At 40.2% G+C, this 20446-nt stretch overlaps 1 pseudogene across 1 annotated transcript in view; it reads right to left on the bottom strand.

Annotated features, from left to right (window-relative positions):
- Positions 1-326: 326 nt before the first annotated feature.
- LOC149219129 (uncharacterized) overlaps positions 327-20446 on the bottom strand; it is a 32247-nt pseudogene continuing 12127 nt past the window's right edge. Inside the window, exons 5-8 of the transcript XR_016249217.1 lie at positions 2434-2889; positions 1591-2094; positions 1248-1398; positions 327-1156 (exon numbers count right to left, since the gene is read on the bottom strand). The product of XR_016249217.1 is annotated as an uncharacterized LOC149219129 (transcript). The remainder of the gene's footprint in view (positions 1157-1247; positions 1399-1590; positions 2095-2433; positions 2890-20446) is intronic.

Genomic DNA, 20446 nt, shown 5'->3' with positions numbered 1-20446 from the left:
TTGGATATAAACTGCAAAAATTGGTTGGATTTGTGTCACAGGCAATTTTCCTCTACAAACAGCAATTATTGCAGGACCATTAACTTCAACACCATTTGACATGCTATTTCTGAGCATCTGATGCAACAAATTGTGTGCACTGAATATGTATAACATTAAATAAACATGAATTCCTATTTATATTTGACTTTTATTTTCTTCTCAATTCCAATATATTACAAACAAATTGGCAATATGTAATCTAGAAGACAAAAAATTGTTTCATGAAATTGAAATTGACTGGCATTCCATTTCAGACTACGAATGCACCATGATTCATAACAACATCAATCAATATAGAGAGCTGATTATTAACTAGAGACAGTGTACTTCGACTATTAGGGCTATGATTAACTTATCATGTTCTTCAATAAATTTAGACATATTGGAAGAGAAAAACAAATCCAGCGCAAGCAAAACAAAGGAGAGGTCACAGTTGGTTTCTGAGACTTGAAAACATTTTCAAATCAAATGTACCACATAACCAATGCCCCATAGAGTTTAGTCCTAGAAAACCAGCTTTCTAGTAGATTATATAATATCTAGAAATCTTTTAGCTGAATGCTGAACAGACCATTATAGGTTTCCTTACGATATAACCAACTTGTAAATGTACTTGCCTAATACATAAGCAATGCCCACACAAAAACTGCTATGGCACCTAAGAAAAACACAAAAAGTAAGCCAGCATGCAACCCCCCTGATGTTTTTCGTGGTGTGACCAAATCTGCTGATTTGAAGCCAACAGAGCTGCTTGCAGGCCAACTGGACGCAAAGGCCCCTTGCACAATGCCATTACCAACACCACATGAGCAAGTAGGTAATAGAGCCCCAGATGAATGCTTTATCTTGGGTTCGAGAACCATAGAGCATGCACAGGTAATGGATACAGCAGCAACATGATTAATTGCAGTTTCAACAGTTACTGAATCGACCTTAGGCACTAGTGACAAATATTTGCTTTTGAAAGGATATTCAGCTGCCAACGCAGGACGTGCAGGAATGGATGCCAGCATGCTTGCAAATTTGGAAGATGACCCAATATCAGAATCCTCGTGATTCTTTAAGTTTTGCATTCCAGCACTTGCATCTTGTCTTTTTGTCATAAACTCGTAATCTGAAAAGGAAAATTATATTAACAAGAAGGAAAACAAATTTTAAAATTCGCTCTCTTGCCAGTAATTAGTATTTGAAAGAATTGTCTATACCTGCTGAAGGAACCAGATTTCTCGCAACATCTACTTCCGAAAAGGCAAATCCATTACTAGCATTATTGATCCATTGTTCTTGCATCCAAGATAGAGATCCCAAATTTTCCCCTAGTGGACTGGAAAATGGGTGTCTTTCCACATTATAAGCCTGTTGTAAAAACAATATTGAATGCATAATGAGAAAATGGACAGGAAATTCCATGCCCAAAATTTTAACTTTCTTGTTCAAGTTTACTGTGTAAGATTTATGTGAAACTGCAGTACAAAAAATATTCTCTGACGCTCAAAGATCAAACCTGAATGAATGCTATATTCTCTGCCAGAACATAGAAGTGCATACCTCTTGGAGCACACTGTATCCGTATGTTGGACTGTGAGTCTGTTCTGACACTTCAGTTGACATCTTTTGTTTACCCCTAAGAAAACGTAAGTCAGTATTCTGGTTTTGACTCTCCTTAGGATACACGGCAATTGATGAAGGAGCAAAATTATCTGGGGAATCTGAGACATCGAAGAAAGTATCCTTTATATCAAAGGTCTCCAGATCAGAAGAGTTTAGCTCAACTGGATTTGCAAGATCCTTCAGCTCTAAGAAAGATCCATCAAGAAATGTAGGCGATGATTCATGTGGATTTGATATGAATGGATCAATACTTGTAGATACCCGCTCTTCAACTCCCCAGCCATCTTGCAAATGAAAGACACCCTCATAATCTTCCATATTTCTCTGCACAGGATTATTTATGTTGCCAAACAAGTCTCCCAAATCATTAAACACCTCAACATCTTCAGTTTGCACAATGGTATGTTCTAATTTTTCTTTTGAGATCAGAGCATCCCAGTCCTGCACATAATTAATAAGTTACAAGTCAATCTGAAAAAATTTGGTCTTGTTATTATGCTTGAAAAGCATGCAAAAGTCAAAAATTATAACATGAATATCATTCGCCATGCTTAATGACACATGCCATAAATTAATCCTTAGATATGATGCTTGCATTATTTACTTCTTCAAGAAAGAAATAGCCAACATTCAATTTTGGGTTTGACAACAACCACTGGATCAAGTGCCAAATACAAAACAAGAATCGAATATAAGCATTCAGTTAGCACAAGTTCAATTTTATAGAAATAGATCATTTATCTCACAGAAGTGAGTATTGTCTCCTTGCAAATTGATTACCTGATTTCCTCGCACCAATTCATTTTCATTAGTGTTTGGCTCCATATCATTTGGGTTGTCAATCCATTCTTCCAAGATCCTATCAATATCATAATCAGATCTTGCAGGGGCTGGTTCGTCGACTTGGGCAACAATCTCATTATCCAATGGAGGATTCTCTTCCAAGATCCTATCAATATCATAATCAGATCTTGCAGGGGCTGGTTTGTCGACTTGGGCAACAATCTCGTTATCCAATGGAGGATTCTCTCCATGGTATGAAATAACTTCCTCCATGGTTTTGCTCGAACTGGAATCGTTTGTACTAATGTGGCCCATTTCTACAGAAGATTTTGTTTCAGCTTTACCAAGGATGTCTGCATTCCAATCCTCTTCCCTGAAAGGAGCACCATATTGTTCCCCATTTTTGGGACCAGGACCACTCTTCTGGAATACCCGACATAGTACATAGGAGTCCTGCAACCACAACATAATTATAAGAATTCAAAATTTAGCCATTTCATTGATTATTTAGGCAAGCATATTATTAGCAACAAAAATGTGACATTGTTTTATTGCGCCATGTATTTCTATTTACTACAGGGATTTGATATCAATAAAATCCAATAAAAACGTGGAACACTTCCAGATCAAGATATTGAATTTGAACTTTGTAGGCCATAAATTTTGCAAATAACATGTCAACAATTAGTCAGTCAAGACTCAAGAATATTCTGACAGAATTCCAGCAGAGAACTTCTGACCAGAAGATTTGAGTTAGCTTTCAAGTTTCAACTCTATGCTTCCCCAAATCAAAATATTGAGTTTCAACTTTGTAGACCATCAGTGTTGCAAATAACATGTCAACAATTAGTCAATCAAGAAAACTTCTGAATAGAAGATTTGAGTCATCTTGAATTCCATGCACCACTGGCAATCTGTCCAGGGTAAGTTCAAGTTTCATGTGTGAATACTAGGGGCAACAGTGAACACGTCCAAAAGGATATACTCTCATGAATGAAAGAGATCCATCTGATCCTGTTTCTTTATGGCATGAGTATGCAGCAAACCAGCCAGAACACACTGAAATTTTCATGCCAAAAGTGAGGTGGTCTAAATTTCCCAGAGTAAGAAATCTACAAAACCCATTATACTGCTGGTTCAAGAAAAAATTTAAAATATATTAATAATTTTAAAACGGCCCAGTTGTGCCCACCAGTCTTCCCCAAAATGTCACCCTGCCCTAAAATGAGCCCTACCTATCCTCCCTCGATATTTTTCTTTCTAAATTTATTTATTTATTGACATGTTGTCTGTATATATTTTTCAAGGTTGAAGGGAGTCTTCAGTATGGATCTCCAAATATAGCCTATGCAATAAATAGGTACATCAAATAAACATATATATAAATATAGATCAATATGAAAGGGGGATGAGATGGAGCAGGGCAACGACAGTTTTTTGCAGAGGGGGTTTGATGGTGGAGGACCAAAGAAAAAGTCAATAGATATTAGGGAATGTTTTTTCTCTCCTAATGACTTTTCAACTAAGGATTTGGAGGTCAGAAATAGTTCTAGTGGACCTGCATTTTACATAGGTCCCCTCATAATATTTCTTCTCCCTCATGGAGAGATATTGTAGTCCAGACATGACAAGACAGGAGGCAATCATGGTAGTGTCAGCAGTACAGATCTAGGTGTTGAGAGGATCCGAGGAGGCACTAATCCGTATTCATGATGGTGCAAGGCCACGTCTGTCTCGTGATTCATCTTCCATTAATACTAGCAAGCAGTCTGAAAAAATACTGCAAGAGTTGGCGGGAAGAGGGTATTTTCCTTGTAATCCAGAAGAGTTATGGATGGATCTGAAACTAACCCCCCAATAAAAGACTGTGGTGGCTACTTCGACTATGGAGGAACTTTCAGGGAGTAATCTAGGGTTTGAAAGATATAAACAGAGACCTAGAAAGGAGCAGCTTTTGGGGGATCTGGTGAGGGAGAGGAGAAAGAGGGCAAATTGTGTAAAACAAAGAGCAGAAAAAATAAGGTTAGTAACTGAGTTAGGAAGTAGTCATGGATCAAGTTTTATTGGATGAAGAAACTACTTTAGTGGACAAATTTCATGGAGTGATGATTCAAAAAATACAATGAGTATGGGAATTCATGAGGTTTGACATCAGCAGCTAGACACGCCTCTATTTTCCATTTGTTGACTAGCAGCTGTATCAACTTCATCTGCCAATGGGTGAGGGCTCAAGGGAATATCAGGGGGGATAGTGGTATTGGGACAGCTCCATTCGGCCCCTGAAAGGTTGGACGCCATTATCGAATCCCATGAAAGAAAGCGCTGGCATGCAGCTGCTCTAGATTAAGTTGCACTCCCTGGAATAAGATAGGTGGATTCTTGGATATTAATAAGAGGACAAAGAACTTGGATAAACCTCAATGGCTAGGATATGCAAGGAGATGAAACTACAGGACGGATTCCCTGATAGTTTAGATATCGAGATAGGTCCTGGTTCCCAATGAGTGTTGCCAACAATGCAATATTTTTGCAAAAGCATCACCACTGTATCACAATTTTTTGAAGGAGACAATAATATCGTCGATTTTTTCCATGTTCATATTATTGCAATAATATAGTAAAAATTGAGAAAGGTTAAAACAATGCGAGTTGATCGAAAAAAAAAAAATCATGGAGCTGCACCCATGTCAATTTATAAACTCGATTTTTGGTTTCTTTTTCCTCATTTTGCAACTAGAGGCCATGAGTTAGAGAGCAGAGAAGTAGGAAAACGAATTTCCTAGGGTGAAGGAGGAGAAAATAATTATTTTTAGGAGCCAATCCCGAAACTGAGTTTCCTCAACAGGCCACACACTGGCAGGTATGGGCATCAAATTCGGCCCTGTTATTTTGTTTTTTCTTAGTTTTTCTTTGGGCTTTCAGTCACCCATTTATTTTCCATGGTTTTGCTAGAAGGGAATGTATTTTTTTTGCCATTATCATTCATTGAGTAGAGAGGATTTCATGATTGTAAAAATACTGATTTTTATTTTTTTTATTTTCCTTCTGCCCTAGGTTCAATCTTACATTGAAGTTTAAAAATGCCGGGAAATTTGGGCCCTATGTGGGAATATGGTGACTTCAGGGGGGTGGGGGGTTCTGTTGGAATTTGAGTAGCCATAGTCGGTATTTTCATATGAAAAACATCAGGTCGGGTCCATGATAAAAAGGTGGTGACTTCAGGGGGGGGTTCTGTTGGAATTTGAGTAGCCATGGTCGGTATTTTCATATGAAAAATATCAGGTCGGGTCCATGATAAAAAGGTGATGACTCCAGGGGGGGGGCCGGGGCGGGGTTTGTTGGAATTTGAGTAGCCATGGTCGGTATTTTCATATGAAAAACATCAGGTCGGGTCCATGATAAAAAGGTGGCTTTTTAAAGGTCATGACCCTTCACATCAATCACTATATATTGGCCAGCGTGCTCATTTTTGACAAGATTTTGGGTTCTTCTATGGCAAGGTAAGCGAGCCTACTGAGGCCTGCAAAAACAGCATGGTATCAGAGCTGGAAAAAGATCAAAGATCTGAGCAGAAGGCTCACATCTCAGTGACTAACAAATTGAAGGCTCGCATTTGATCTCTGTGACTCCAATATCTCTGTGATCACTATGGCTCGCATCACTTACAGTGGTTTGGAAAAATAACAGTTTTTATGTCAGCTGTGTTCGTTATAATTGTTCTAAGCTCCTTGTTGTGTTTACCAGTGACAACTCTAAAAATATATTGGGACTTGCAAATGAGTGCGACAAACCATTCAAATTGAGCCAATGATTTGCCTTTCTGTAATGGTTAAGGCCTGATATTTGAATTAAATACCAGAGGAGCTGTGTAATGTACCAGGGCAATGAAGAATAGTGTAACTCAATCCCCATATGTGAATTAAGAGCTCAATGTCAAACTTGCCTATCGTGAATGAGATTGAATGTAAACATCAACCTTCAGAAACATAAACGAAGCTCAAATCCCCGTTATGGTCTGGTAAAAATTGAAAGGAAATGGGGATCCAAGTAAAATTAAGAGCCAGTGAATATACTCAAGCAAACAGACACTGAAAAGAATGCATACTTAAGATTTACCTTAAATCTTATGTATTGGACTGCAAAACAATTCAAAGACGTTGAATTGACTTCTGGATCTCATAAGAATGGAATTCTGCAGGGTTGATACAATGCCCTCGCCATGAGTGCGCATAACAAATGAGGGTTCAAATGAATACCATGAGTCAGTTGACTATCATGCGACTCCAGAAAATGGGAAATTTTTTTTATTGTAGTACACATCATCAACCATCTAGAACAATATAAAAGTCGTAAAGTATGTAGTTTCATCTGCAGCTTAAATTTAGATGAGCTTGTGAATAGACTAACATGAAATATATGACAAACGACGGTTTAAGATGCGTGCCCTCTTTGCTACGCAACCAATAATTAGTGTTTTACAGAGCTTGATAATGCCATGTTCAAGCTATTACTCCATGGCATTGTTTAACTCCTTTATGTTTTGTTTGTCCTTTTTTTTGGTTGGAAAATGGTGATATATTTTTGGGCAAGATTATGATCTTTGGTTGTTTAAATTTTAAAATGTATATTTGAATGCATAAATGAATTCAACACTTTAAAAAAGCCGTGGCATGATTTTATAATTGTCAAGGTTCTATACATAAAATGAAGATCGACCATTCTTCAAGGAGGCTGACCTAATTGATTTGATTTCAAGAAGAAAATTATTTCTGCCTTGAATAGAAGCCTCCAACAAGGAAGCCATATGAATGACCTTGTGGTTGTCAAGCTCCAGAAAAGGGGACAACTTGACTAATCTTTTTTTTGTTAAAGGTTGCAATCAAGAAGGCTGAAGATCAAGAGGGAGAGGTCTTGATCAAGATAAGTATCTTGTATCTCTTTTATTGTTTTTAAATTATTACTGACGTTGGTTTTTTTATTGTTTGTAAGCCCTAGGTAGGGTTTGAAGAAAGAAATCAAAGGCTTATGGGCCATTATGACCAATTGATAACACTTTAATGTTGATATATACTTCTTGTTGATGATGTGGTCTCCTCGATGATGTGGATTCCTTGTTGATGATATGTTTCTAATAAATGCTAAGAACCTCTTCCATGTAAGAGGGAGCTGATCGAAAGTATTGCATGAGCCTGATAAAATTCTTGTTGAAAATGTGGCATGATGAACTATGAGTCCATGGATACTTGCTTAAGAAGTTGCAAGACTCCGCTGCTAATGTGTTGATTTGGCTCGTTAAGCTCTGAAAGAGCCTGTTAGGTTGTTGATGTTTTGCTCCTATACAAAGCTCTAGTTAGAGCTGGATAAATAGTTGGATGTTGTTGTTGAAGTTTCTAAGACTAATAGTTAGAAACCCTCCATGTACTTTATGATTTATTCCTTCCTACTTGTTCTAATTAATTAACAAGTTATTTACCATGTAAATACTAAAAATAAACACAAGCACATGCTCAACACATTACAGATCAACAAAAGGAAACAGAAACAAGCACACAAATGACACCGTTATTTTTGGACTAATGTCCCCGGAAAAACCCAATGCGTGAAAACCGGTGCAGCTATCTAAGAGTTTGATTTATTAAGCAGTTTCATAATACAATCTAGGTGCCAAATCCGACTCACCCAACAGAGAAAAATCTCGGCAGTAGTACCTCTCCTTTGGAGACAGATGCTCCGACTGAAACCCCGAATAAACACTCCGACAACTCCTCAGCTCCAATCTGCCCCTCAAAAAACCCCAACGTCAGCCTCTAGGGACTGTGTCAACCTCTTCTACCCTCTGTGTTAGCTTTCCCGGCAGTTCCGACTGTTCCCGACAGTTCCAGCTTCTGCCCTCCGCGTCAACTTTCCCAGCAGTTCCAGCTTCAACCCTCTACGTCAGCTTTCCCGGCAGTTCTGGCTGTTCCCGATAGTTCTGGTTGTTCCCGGCAGTTCCGGCTTCTGCCCTCTGCGTTAGCTTTCCCAACTACTACGCTGATCCTCCCGGCACTATCTCTGCCTCTCTGCTTCTATATTCATGCCCCCCAGCTGCAACTCCAGATCACTCTCTCAACTTTCTCAGCAAACCCAGCCCCAGAAAGTCGAAATCTTGATCTCTTGGTGTGTTCTCCAAGTGACCCTCAAGCCTCCTCTTATACTTTTCTAGTTGACAAATCCGGCTGAGATTGAGTCCCTAATCAACAGCTAAGATTAGATCTAGCTTGATCCATGACTTTTGGACCATTCTAACACAGTTTTATATATCAATTCACATTAATATTTTATTTTCCCTAAGTTTAGACTTAGGGACTCCATTAAAAATATTAATTATTTTAATATCTCCCAAATTGTTTAGAATCTACCCAAACCCTTTCTGGGTATTGGAGATCTCATGTGCCTTAGCCTCTCCACCAATTTTCGTGGCTAGAGCACATCCGATGCTACCCCAAATCAACACTCCCTCTTAGCGAGAATTGTGCTCTAATAATACTCCTCACTGAGTATCACTTTGATCATCTGGCATCGGTCCCTGTGCTGATGCTAGGCCTGCTACCCAACATCCTCTGCACTGCTGCATCCTGTACTGCTACCCATGGCCCTGCCACTGCCACTGCTGCATCCGTACTGCAACTCCCTCTGCATCCGTGTTGTTGCCCATGGCCCTGCCACTGCCACTGTTGCATCTGTATTGCAACTCCCTCTGCATCCGTGTTGCTTCCCATGGCCCTGCCACTGCCACTGTTGCATCTGCATTGCAACCCCTCTCATCATGTTGCATCGTGCTGCGCATAGCACTACCACTACTAACTACTGCACTGCAACTCAGTTACTGAGAAGTAAGTAACTGATCTCCCAACTCTGACATCTCTGTCAAGCTAGAAACACTCTTGATGTTGAAGCTCCCTTTGTCACTGACAAGTGCTCCCTCTCTGACCTTTGCGCTACTGCAACAACCCCATGCATCTCACACCGTTGCACACCTCTATGTGCCATCCTGCACTGGTGCAACACTCCCGTGCCTCTCGCACTGTTGCAGCCTGCTAGGCTCACGCAATCCTGGGAATCCTGCACTGTAGCTCCCTTTGTCGCTCCCTCCGCATTCGTCTCTACTAACATCGCCAGTACTGCTACTCCTTTTCAAGGCTCCCGTAGCAATTCTAATCCAAGAGGCTGGGTACCTCGAGGATCCTGCCCCTCATCGCTTGTAGTCCATCTGACTACAGCTCGATGTCTCCCCACTTCCACTCAAGTGGTGTGTGTGCACTCATGGCACATAGAACAGAAAGGATCCTGGCCTTCCAAATGACAAAGTTGGATCCCTCATCCAACCTATCATGATCCCTCAGCCCATTCATGGCCATCTCTCTGCTCTTCTTGTTGACTCCTCTGGGTCTCTCTACTACCCTTCTGGAAGTTCTCGGTTCGACTCCTACTGAGTCTCTCCACTTCCCGTCTGAAAGTTCTCTGTTCGACTCCTGCTGAGTCTCTCTACTTCACATCTGGAAGTTCTCGGTTCAACTCCTGCTGAGTCTCTCCACTTCCCGTCTACAAGTTCTTGGTTTGACTCCTGTTGAGTCTCTCTACTTCCCATCTAGAAGTTCTCGATTCAACTCCTCCTGAGTCTCTCCACTTCCCGTCTGGAAGTTCTCGGTTCAATTCCTGCTGAATCTCTCTACTTCCCATCTGGAAGTTCTCTTCTGAACTCCCTCTGAGTCCCGATTTCCCACCTGGAAATCCTTCTGCCAATGTCAAGTTGCCCCTCTCCGATCGTTTGTGCAACAACAACACTGATCTGGATTCCTTGGCTAGAAATCCGCCTTGGCAGCAACTCCCTCTACCTTGGCCTTGCCCTGTTAGGTATTGTTCTGACTACAATACCCCACCAACTCCACTCTGCAACTTACCCACAGCCTCCTAAACCCCAGCAACCTGAAGGTTAGAGCTCCTAGGCTCTGCGCAATCCCGGCACCGACAAATCAACTTCCTCAGCCAACTGCGTCAGCCCTCCTGGCCTCTGCGTGAGCCTGTCTTTGCCTCCCTTAGCCTCTGCACTGCCTCTTCTTGGCTCGAACTTGATGACGCAGGCACTGCGTCACCCCTTCCTTGCTGCTTCTTTGCTAGGAACAGCTTCTATCACTCAGGACAACTATTTTCTACTGTTGCTGCTCTGCTCGGCTGATGTCCTCAGTTCTCCTGTGATCTGTAACCACGCTCTAATACCATGTTGAAGTTTCTAAGTCTAACAGTTAGAAACCCTCCATGTACTTTCTGATTTATTCCTTCCTACTTGTTCTGATTAATTAACAAGTTATTTACCATGTAAATACTGAAAATAAACACAAGTACATGCTCAACACATTACAAATCATCAACTGAAGGAAACAGAAACAAGCACACAAATGACACCATTATTTTTGGACTAATGTCCCCGGAAAAACCCAATGCGGAAAAACCGATGCAGCTATCTAAGGGTTTGATGTATTAAGCAATTTCATAATACAATCTAGGTGTCAAATCCGGCTCACCCAATAGAGAAAAATCTCGACAGTAGTACCACTCCTTCGGAGACAGATGCTCCAACTGAAACCCTGGATAAACACTCTGGCAACTCCTCAGCTCCAATCTGCTCCACGAAAAAACCCAACATCAGCCTCTTCTGCCCTCTGCGTCAGCTTTCCCGGTAGTTCCGACAGTTCCCGGCAGTTTCGACTATTCCCGACAGTTCCGGCCCCTGCCCTCTGCGTCAGCTTTCCCAGCAGTTCCCAGCATTTCCGGCTTTTGCCCTCTGCGTTAGCTTTACCAGCTGTTCCGACAGTTCCCGGCAGTTCCGGCTTCTGCCCTCTACGTCAGCTTTCCCGGCTGTTGCGCTGATCCTCCCAGCATTATCTCTACCTCTCTGCTTCTATATTAACTGCCCCTCAGCTACAACTCCATATCACTCTCTCAACTTTCTCAGCAAACCCAACCCCAGAAAGTCGAAATCTTGATCTCTTGGTGTGTTCTCCAAGTGACCCTCAAGCCTCCTCTTATACTTTTCTCGTTGACAAATCAACGGTCGATATTAAGTCGCAATCAACGACTAAGATTAGATCTAGCTTGATCCATGACTTTTGGACCATTCTAACACAGTTTTATATTAATTCACATTAATATTTTATTTTCCCTAAGTTTAGACTTAGGGACTCCATTAAAAATATTAATTATTTTAATATCTCCCAAATTGTTTAGAATCTGCCCAAACCCTTTCTGAGTATTGGAGATCTCATGTGCCCTAGCCTCTCCACCAATTTTCGTGGCTAGAGCACATCCGATGCTACCCCAAATTAACAGTTGTTACTAAAACAAGTGTTGAAATCCACCATGGTTACTTTTCTTCTTTTGAGCAGAGTGATGATTATGTAAGAAGCCTAGAATAGTTGAGGATCCCTTCGAGAGCGAGCTTTGGTTTGGTAGCATCTTCGGGTTATTGTAAGACCTATGTGGTCAGAAATTTGGTTATGAGGATTGTAGTTATGAGGGTGTATGGTCGAGGAGATTGATGGTGTGATCTCTTCCTTGGAAGTTCCATGAGACCTATGATTTGGTCAAGAAGGCTGAGTCATCTATGTGAGAGATGGATTGTGATGTGTATGGACTCATGAACAATGGTGTTTGGTTTGATGCTATCAGCTTTCTTTATGTTGAGATTGATCGAGAGAGAGAGAATGAAAAAAATACCTCCCTAGCTAAGAGGGAGTGTTGGAATTTGAGTAGCCATGGTCAGTAGTTTCATATGAAAAAGATCAGGTCGGCTCCATGATAAAAAGATGGATTTCCAAGGATCATGACCCTTCACATCGATCACTATGTATTGGCCAACATGCTCCTCATTTTTTATAATATTATGGGTTGTTTTGTGGCAAGGTATGCAAGCCTATTGAGGCCTGAAAAAACAACAGTTTCGATGTTGAAAATGTAGCAAGCAAGGTCTTCTTAGCCAATGAAGACCTTGATTTTTCCTCATGAGTTAGACTTCAGTGATGGTGAGTTTATTTCAAGTTTACGGGAATAATCATCAAGAGTTCATGCGTATTGTTGGAGATCCAGTTAAGTGGAAGTCTTCATCAACTTGACTACAGGATTGGTTGGCAATTAGCAGTTCAGTTAGAGCGAGTTAGTCTTCAATCTTGATTGAAGGAAGAGAAACTTAGATCTCCAGTGATGATTGGAGAGAGCATGAGTTAACAACTTCAATGATGATTGGAAGGAGAGTAACACTCTCAGTTAACTCACTATCACAACTTGAGTTCTAAAATTGAATTAGCCTAATTTAGCAAGGATTGAATCTATAAAGGAAGGACAAAGGCACAAGTAAATTCAATTGTTTTGTGCACTGAGGTTGTGAGACAAAGCAAGCTCACGAGATTGTGAGAGAGAGAGAGCCTTGATTGTGGAGTTTTGGCATTGTGTTCTAAATAATAGGAGCACAAGTGTGCTAGAATTTAGCGCATTGATTGTGCACAAGTGTGGAGTTGAGGTAATAAATAATAGAAGCTGAAGTGCACATAGAAATAGGGGCCAAGTGCACTACAAAATAGGATATTTTGTGCACAAGGAGATAGGCCCAAGTGCGCTAAGAAATAGGGCCATAAGTGCACTAGAGAATGGGAGATTAGTGCAAGGATTAAGGAGGCTCAAGTGCGCAAGGAGGAGTAGAATTGAAGTAAGACAACAAGGTTTGCAGAGCAATTGAAGGAGGCAGCGAAGGATGAATTGTGTGCTAGGAACCGAGATCAAGTTGTGATCAAGGCAAGCCAAGATCAATTGTATTAGCTAAGATTTGTGTGAGAAGCAAAATGCTTTCTCAAGAGAGAGAAATTGCTTTGTAATAAATCCAATTGCTCCAAGGCCAATCAATAAAATAGCAAGAAGATTTTCCCTGTTGGGTTTCCTGAGAAAAGCGTGTCAATTTGTGTGATGTTTTAATCTCTATGTTTTTATTCCACTGCTTATAAGTTGTTAAGAGGCTTATCTTGGTGAAAGTTAACTAATTTCAGTTTTTAGTTATTCATATAAGTAGTTGCAGAGTTTCATGAAAATTTAACATGCAACAGACAAAATTTGAGTTGCAAGTTGTGTGGGAAGTATATGATAGGGGAAATATCCCGATTGCAATACAAGCTTGCACAAATTCTAGGACATGGCATAGAAATTTGCTTAGATGCATCTCCAAAAATCATTTGTATTTCCATCAAATCATTAGAAGATAAAGATTATGCCAAAAGTAACAAGGTAGTTGTGAAACTTCAAATTGCATAGGCAGGAATGGGGGCAAGTGAAAGTGGTTCTTTAGCATCACCTTCCACAATGACCAGCCCCACATCTACCTCATCATTTTTTGTTCCTAGAACCACACTTGGTGCACAACCTTCTATCAAGTCAACACTTAAAAGAAAGGAGAAGGAAGAAGTTGACAAGCTGGTTGGTAGGTGTTTTTTATGGAGCGACATTCCTTTCAGCATTGCCAAGTACAATCCATTTTACTAGGCTATGTTTGATGTTATTGCTATTGTTAGCCTGGAATACAAAGCCACTTCCTATGACGACTTGAGAGGGACTATTCTTCAAAATGAAAAGGCCAGTTGCACTACAAGGTAGTTGTGAAACTTCAAATTGCAAAGGGAGGAATGGGGGCAAGTGAAAGTGGTTCTTTAGCATCACCTTCCACAATGGCTAGCCCCACATCTACCTCGTCATTTTTTGTTCCTAGAACCACACTTGGTGCACAACCTTCTATCAAGTCAACACTTAAAAGAAAGGAGAAGGAAGAAGTTGACAAGCTGGTTGGTAGGTGTTTTTTATGGAGTGACATTCCTTTTAGCATTGCCAAGTACAATCCATTTACTAGGCTATGTTTGATGTTATTGCTATTGTTAGCCTGGAGTATAAAGCCCCTTCCTACGATGACTTGAGAGGGACTATTCTTCAAAACGAAAAGGCCAATGGCATTGTTATGTTGGAGGAATTTAGGGCATCATGGGAACGCACTGGATGCACTACGATGTTGGATAGTTGGACTGATCAAAAGTGTAGAACCCTTATTAACTTCTTGCCTAATTGTCCCAAGGGGACAATGTTTATGAAATTTGTTGATTCATTTGCACATATCAAAGATGCATGACTCCTATGTGATTTGTTGTATGTCATTCAAGAGGTAAGTCTATAGAATGTTGTCCAAGTCATAATGGACAACGCTGCAAATTATGTTGTTGTTGGCAGGTTGCTTATGGAGAGGTATTCTAACTTGTTTTGGACTCCCTGTGTTGCACATTTTATTGATTTGATGTTAGAGGATATAGGGAATATGAATCCAAACCATTATACACAAATATGTAAAGTTTCTCATATATATAGCAAGGGTTCATATAACCAAAATAGCACCTAGTGAAATGCATCTTCGAACAAAAAATACATAAACAAAGAGGCTCTATATGGCCTTTGGATTGCGCCTGATGGAGAAACCGGATCTGAAGGGAAAATAAGCTACAGCATATAAAAGTCTAAAGTCCAATTTGACCACTGAGTTGGCGGATGAATCATTTCACAACGTAACCGAATACCGAACCGTTTAAGGAAGAGTTGGCGTAGTTAGTGAGAGGACAAGTGGCCACTTCCCTGTGAGACATTGGCGATGACGCAGCGGCAGGGAACTCCAAGCGAACAGCAGCAAGCAATTCTGAAGGGGCGGAAGAGGAAACGAAGAGTCAAGGACAGATTGGCTTTAAGCTATGAACAGACAGAGAACAGAACAGGGGAAGAACCAAAGAAGAAAAACGGTGAAAGAGACAGTGAAGCAAGAGGCAAAAAAAATAGAGAGTCGAGCTGACCTACAGTGTAAGGCAACATCGAGTAGACAGAAGGCTTGAGAGGTTCAAGCGATCCCTGTGAGGATATCTGTCGGGAACTGAGTACCAGATTGGACTCATCCCATCAAAGACCAGAGAGGTTGAGACATGGTAAGGAAGAGTCGGTTGCTCTAGTGGCTTGGGGAATCCAAGAACCACCCTACCAAGCATTATCCGTTTTAGGAGACTCAAATTGAGCTCCTCACTGTAAAAACTCTTCTTTAAAGACACAATAAAAGAAGGCCACCACTAAAAGTTGGACCGGAGACGTAGCCCTGGAGAATAGGGTGAACTCCTTATTAATGTGTTGTGTTCTTGTATTTGCTTACTATGTTCTCTTACTGTTTTCCATTTTCCAGTGTCTGTGTATTTTGCAATCTGATCGATCCGTTGCCTAAGATAACATAGACACAAACCTGCACGAGTCTGTAATACCTTCATTCATTAATTATTTAACTGAGATCACTCACGAGTGATTTTCAGATCAAGTGGTATCAGAGCTAAAGGCTGTTAAGGTTAGACAAGCTTGTGTTGGATTTAGCTGTTGAATGCTAACTAGATCAAAGCTCAAATTAGGAGGAGAGTTGGTCGAAACTAATCCTGAAATTAAGAGAGTCTATCCTCGGAAGACAATGTCAGAGGAAGGTTCTATGGGGCCAGACCCTCAATTCCTAGATAGTTTCCTAGCCATAAAGTCCATGGTAGAGGAAATGTATAGGGACTTTAGAAAACACAAGGATGAAGATTCATCAGGCTCCAAACAAGACAAAGGAGAAGATGAGTCTCACTTCCATGACCACTCAAAAGGCAAAGGGAAAGAAGAAAGCTTTCTCACACCTCCTAATAGCCCTAAACATAAGAAGAAGGCATCTTTGATTAAACTAGATGTTAAATTTGATTTACCTATATATGATGGAGAGTTGAATGCAGAAAAGTTGGACAATTGGATTAGACGAATTGATGTTTATTGCAGAGTGTAGAGTATTGATTCAGACAAGAGCAAGATTTAGTTGGCAAGCCTACGCCTTGGAGGCACTGCCTTGGTTTGGTGGGAAGGCAGGGCCCAAGCTGACCTCAAGAGACATGGTAAGACTATCTCTATCTGGAGTGAATTTGTTTCTGCAATCAAAAAGCAGTTTTATCCATTGGCCTACATGCAGCAAGCCATGATGAGCTGGCAAACTCTTTGACAGTTGAAAGGGCAAAGTGCGCAAGGGTACACTCAAGAATTTAGAAAGAGAGCATTGATTCTAGGAATCTCATTAGACTCACCTGAGACTCTATTGAAGTACATTGGTGGTCTACACAGCTACATGAGGCACACTATCCTCATGTTTAATCCCACTAGTATAGATGAGGTATCTGTTCAAGCTACTCATCTAGAAGCTAGAGGAAAGAATGGAAGTCCAGAAGTTGGGGGATCATCCCAACCCACTGCAAGCAAGAATAAGGAGAAAAGAAAACAAAAATGGAAAGCAAGGAAGGCTAACACTGCACAGAAAAGCAAGGCTTCATGCACTCACTGTAAAAAGGATGGGCATGATGATGAGCACTATTGGATTCTGCATCCAGAGCTGAGACCTAAGAAGTTCGAGGGCAAGAAGAAAAAGATTGTTGCACCTTTTCAGAAAGATTTGGGGTCAGACTCAGGACATGAAACAACCTTTGCAGCCACAGGTATAAAAGGTAAGAATTCTGAAGCATCTACTAGTAATTCTGCACAATCTACTATTGATGAAGAAAATGAGAGAAAAAGACATGAGCTTTTCCATATTCGAGTTATTTCCAAACATCAAAAGATTGATACTTTGTTTGATAGTGGCTCACAAGTAAATTTAATTTCTAAAACAATTGTAAAGAAGTTGGGATTAGTGACTACACCTCACAAGAAACCATACCCATTAGGATGGTTAAATGATAAAGCACAACTACAAGTGACTAGACAATGCAAACTCAAGTTTTCTTTTGGGTCAGCATTTGTAAATGAGGTTGAGTTAGACATAATTCCTTTGGATATATGTGGAATTGTTTTAGCAAGTCTTTACTTGTATGACAGAAAAGCCATTTTCTATAGAGCTGAGAACAAATATCTACTTGTTAAAGAGGGAATCGAATACTTTGTAAGAGCTCATAAGCTCAAGAATAATTATACTCTCATAAACTCAGGGAAATGAAACGAATGATAAATTCATGTAAGCAATTCTTACCGATAGTTGTAAAGGAAAAAAAATCTGATAAAACCAATGTATTTGAGGGCTGTAATGTTAAACAGCAAACTAATTTAGAAAAGGTTGTTTCAGAGTATGATATTTTGTTTCAAAAACCTAAAGGTCTGCCACCCAAAAAAGAAATAGTGCATGATATTATTTTGCAACAAGATGCTCCATTGCCTAACATTGGAATGTACAAGTTGTCCGCTTTAGAGAACGCTGAAATCAAGAAGCAGGTGCAGGAGTTGCTCGAGAAGGGATTTATCAGACCTAACACATCGCCATGTGGGTCACCAATCGTCTTGGTGAGAAAGAAAGATGGCTCGTGTAGAATGTGCATTGATTACCGAGCACTGAATAAGATAACAATCAAAAATCGTTATCCCCTTCCTCGCATAGATGATCTTTTAGATCAATTGAAAGAAGATGTTTATGTTTCCAAGTTAGACTTGCATAGTGTATACCATCAGGTCAGAGTTGCAGAACAAGATGCATGGAAGATTGCTTTCAAAACAAAGCAGGGATTGTATGAGTGGTTGGTTATGCCTTTTGGCTTGACTAATGCTCCTGCTACTTTCATGAGATTAATGAATGATGTACTCAGACCTTTTCTTGATGATTTTGTTATTTTGTATCTGGATGACATTCTGATATTTAGCAAAACATGGGAAGAACATTTAAAGCATGTTAAGCAGACACTAGATGTTTTGAAAAGAGAAAAACTTTATGTTAAACTCTCAAAATGTGAATTTGGCAAAACATCTTTGAATTATTTGGAACATATAGTAGGGGGTGGTGAATTGAAGATAGATCCCTCTAAAGTGGCAGTCATTGTAAACTGGCCCAAGCCCAAATCTGCTACAAAAGTTAGAAGCTTCTTAGGAGCAGCACAATATTGGAGAAAGTTCATTTCTAACTTTTCCTTAATTGCAGCTCCCTTACATGCTTTAACAGGATTGAACAAGGTGTTTCAATGGGGAGGCAAACAGCAGAAAGCCTTCGACACCTTAAAATAAAAGATTAGTACAACACCTGTACTAGCACTGCCTGATCTTCAAAGACCATTTGAGATCCAAACGGATGCCCATGACTATGCCATGGTAGCAGTGTTGACACAACACGGTAAACCCATATGTTATCATTCTGAGACATTTAATTCTGCAGTAGTTAACTATCCTACATATGATAAAGAATTGTATGCATTAGTACAGAGTGTGAAAAAGTGGAAACATTACTTAATGGGCAAAGAGACAGTGATACATACTAATCATCAACCACTTCAATATCTACACTCCCAAACTAAGTTGTAGCAATCAAGGCATTATAGATGGATGGGTTTTCTACAACAGTTTCATTTAGTCATCAGATATAAAAAGGGCATACATAATAAAGTTGCAGACATGTTATTTAGACCCATTATAAATGCATCTACTATACTTAAGCATAATTCTGTGTTACATGAGAGCTACATTGAACAATATGCTCAAGATATAGACTTTAAAGATGTATATGCAACTTTAAGTCAAGGCAAACGATTAGAAGAATTGGATTATCATGTAAATGACAGACTCTTATACCATTGTGGGAAGTTATACAGTCCACAAACTGAAAGAATAAAGATAATTCCAGAAGCACACACTTCTCTAATATCAGGTCACTTTGGGGTAAGTAAAACAGTTGCACAGCTACAAAGATTTTGTTATTGGCCAAAAATGAACGAGACAATTTCTAGATATGTAAGAGGGTGTACTATATGTGCTAAGAGCAAGCCCAGCAATAGAAAACTAGGCTTTTACACTCCATTACCAGTTCCTTCTCACCCTTGGGAAAGTGTTTCCATGGATTTTGTTGGAGGACTGCCTAAATCTAGGAAAGGTCATGATTATCTGTATGTTGTTGTGGATAGGTTTAGCAAAATGTGTATTTTGATACCTTGTAAGCAAATTACAATTGAACAAACTGCAAAACTGTTCTTTCAACATGTATGTGTTCATTTTGGATTACCCACTTCCATTGTATCGGATCGAGACACCCGATTTGTGGGGAAGTTTTGGTCAAGTCTGTGGGAACTGATGGACACCAAACTGAAGAAAAACACAGCGTTTCATCCACAAACTAATGGCCAGACAAAAGTAGTCAACAGGACAGCGATCCAGTTGCTCAGGGGATATTGCAGCAAGCATCCTAAGCTTTGGGATGAACATTTATGTTATGTGCAATATGCTTACAACAGAGCAAAACATTCTTCTACACAGAGATCTCCTTTTGAGACCTGTTTTGGTTTCACACCAAGGTCTCCTTTGGATTTTGTCTTTGGTAAAGACACCACAGTTGAGGGACAAAGTGATGTGGACAAGGCAACTAGGTTCATTGAACAGATCCAAGAGATCCACCAAGCAATACAGGAACAGCTGGAAAAGAGCCAAGCCAAATACAAGGCAAGGCATGACAAGCATCAGATGAAGCATAGTTTTCAAGTTGGTGACCAAGTCTGGCTGTATATCAGCAAGGATAGGATGCAAGGTGAAGGTAAAAAGCTAAAGCCTATCAGGTATGGACCTTTCAAGATACTTGAGAAGATTGGTGAGAATGCTTTTCGCCTTGATCTACCAGCTTACATGCACATCTACTCAGTCGTAAATGCAAATTGCTTGAGATTATTTGAACCTTCACTAATTGAGGATCTCGAAGAGCAGAGTCAATTGCCTTCTATTGATGACCTGCTACCTGAATATCTTAATGAATTACAGGAAGACACAGTTCTGGACAGGAAGGTGAGGACGACGCACAGGGGAGATGTTGAGTACCTCAGAGTTGGGCTCAAGGGTTCAAAGCCGAGCAGTGCAAAGTGGATAGAGATTGGACAAGTGAGACAATTGT

The sequence above is a fragment of the Pinus tabuliformis genome, chromosome Q (assembly GCF_031772625.1).
Source record: "Pinus tabuliformis cultivar Carrire ecotype Pingquan chromosome Q, CPIR1, whole genome shotgun sequence".
NCBI classification, from domain to species: domain Eukaryota; kingdom Viridiplantae; phylum Streptophyta; class Pinopsida; order Pinales; family Pinaceae; genus Pinus; species Pinus tabuliformis.
Note: the sequence above shows the minus strand (reverse complement) of the source record. Positions and strands in the feature narration are given on the sequence as shown.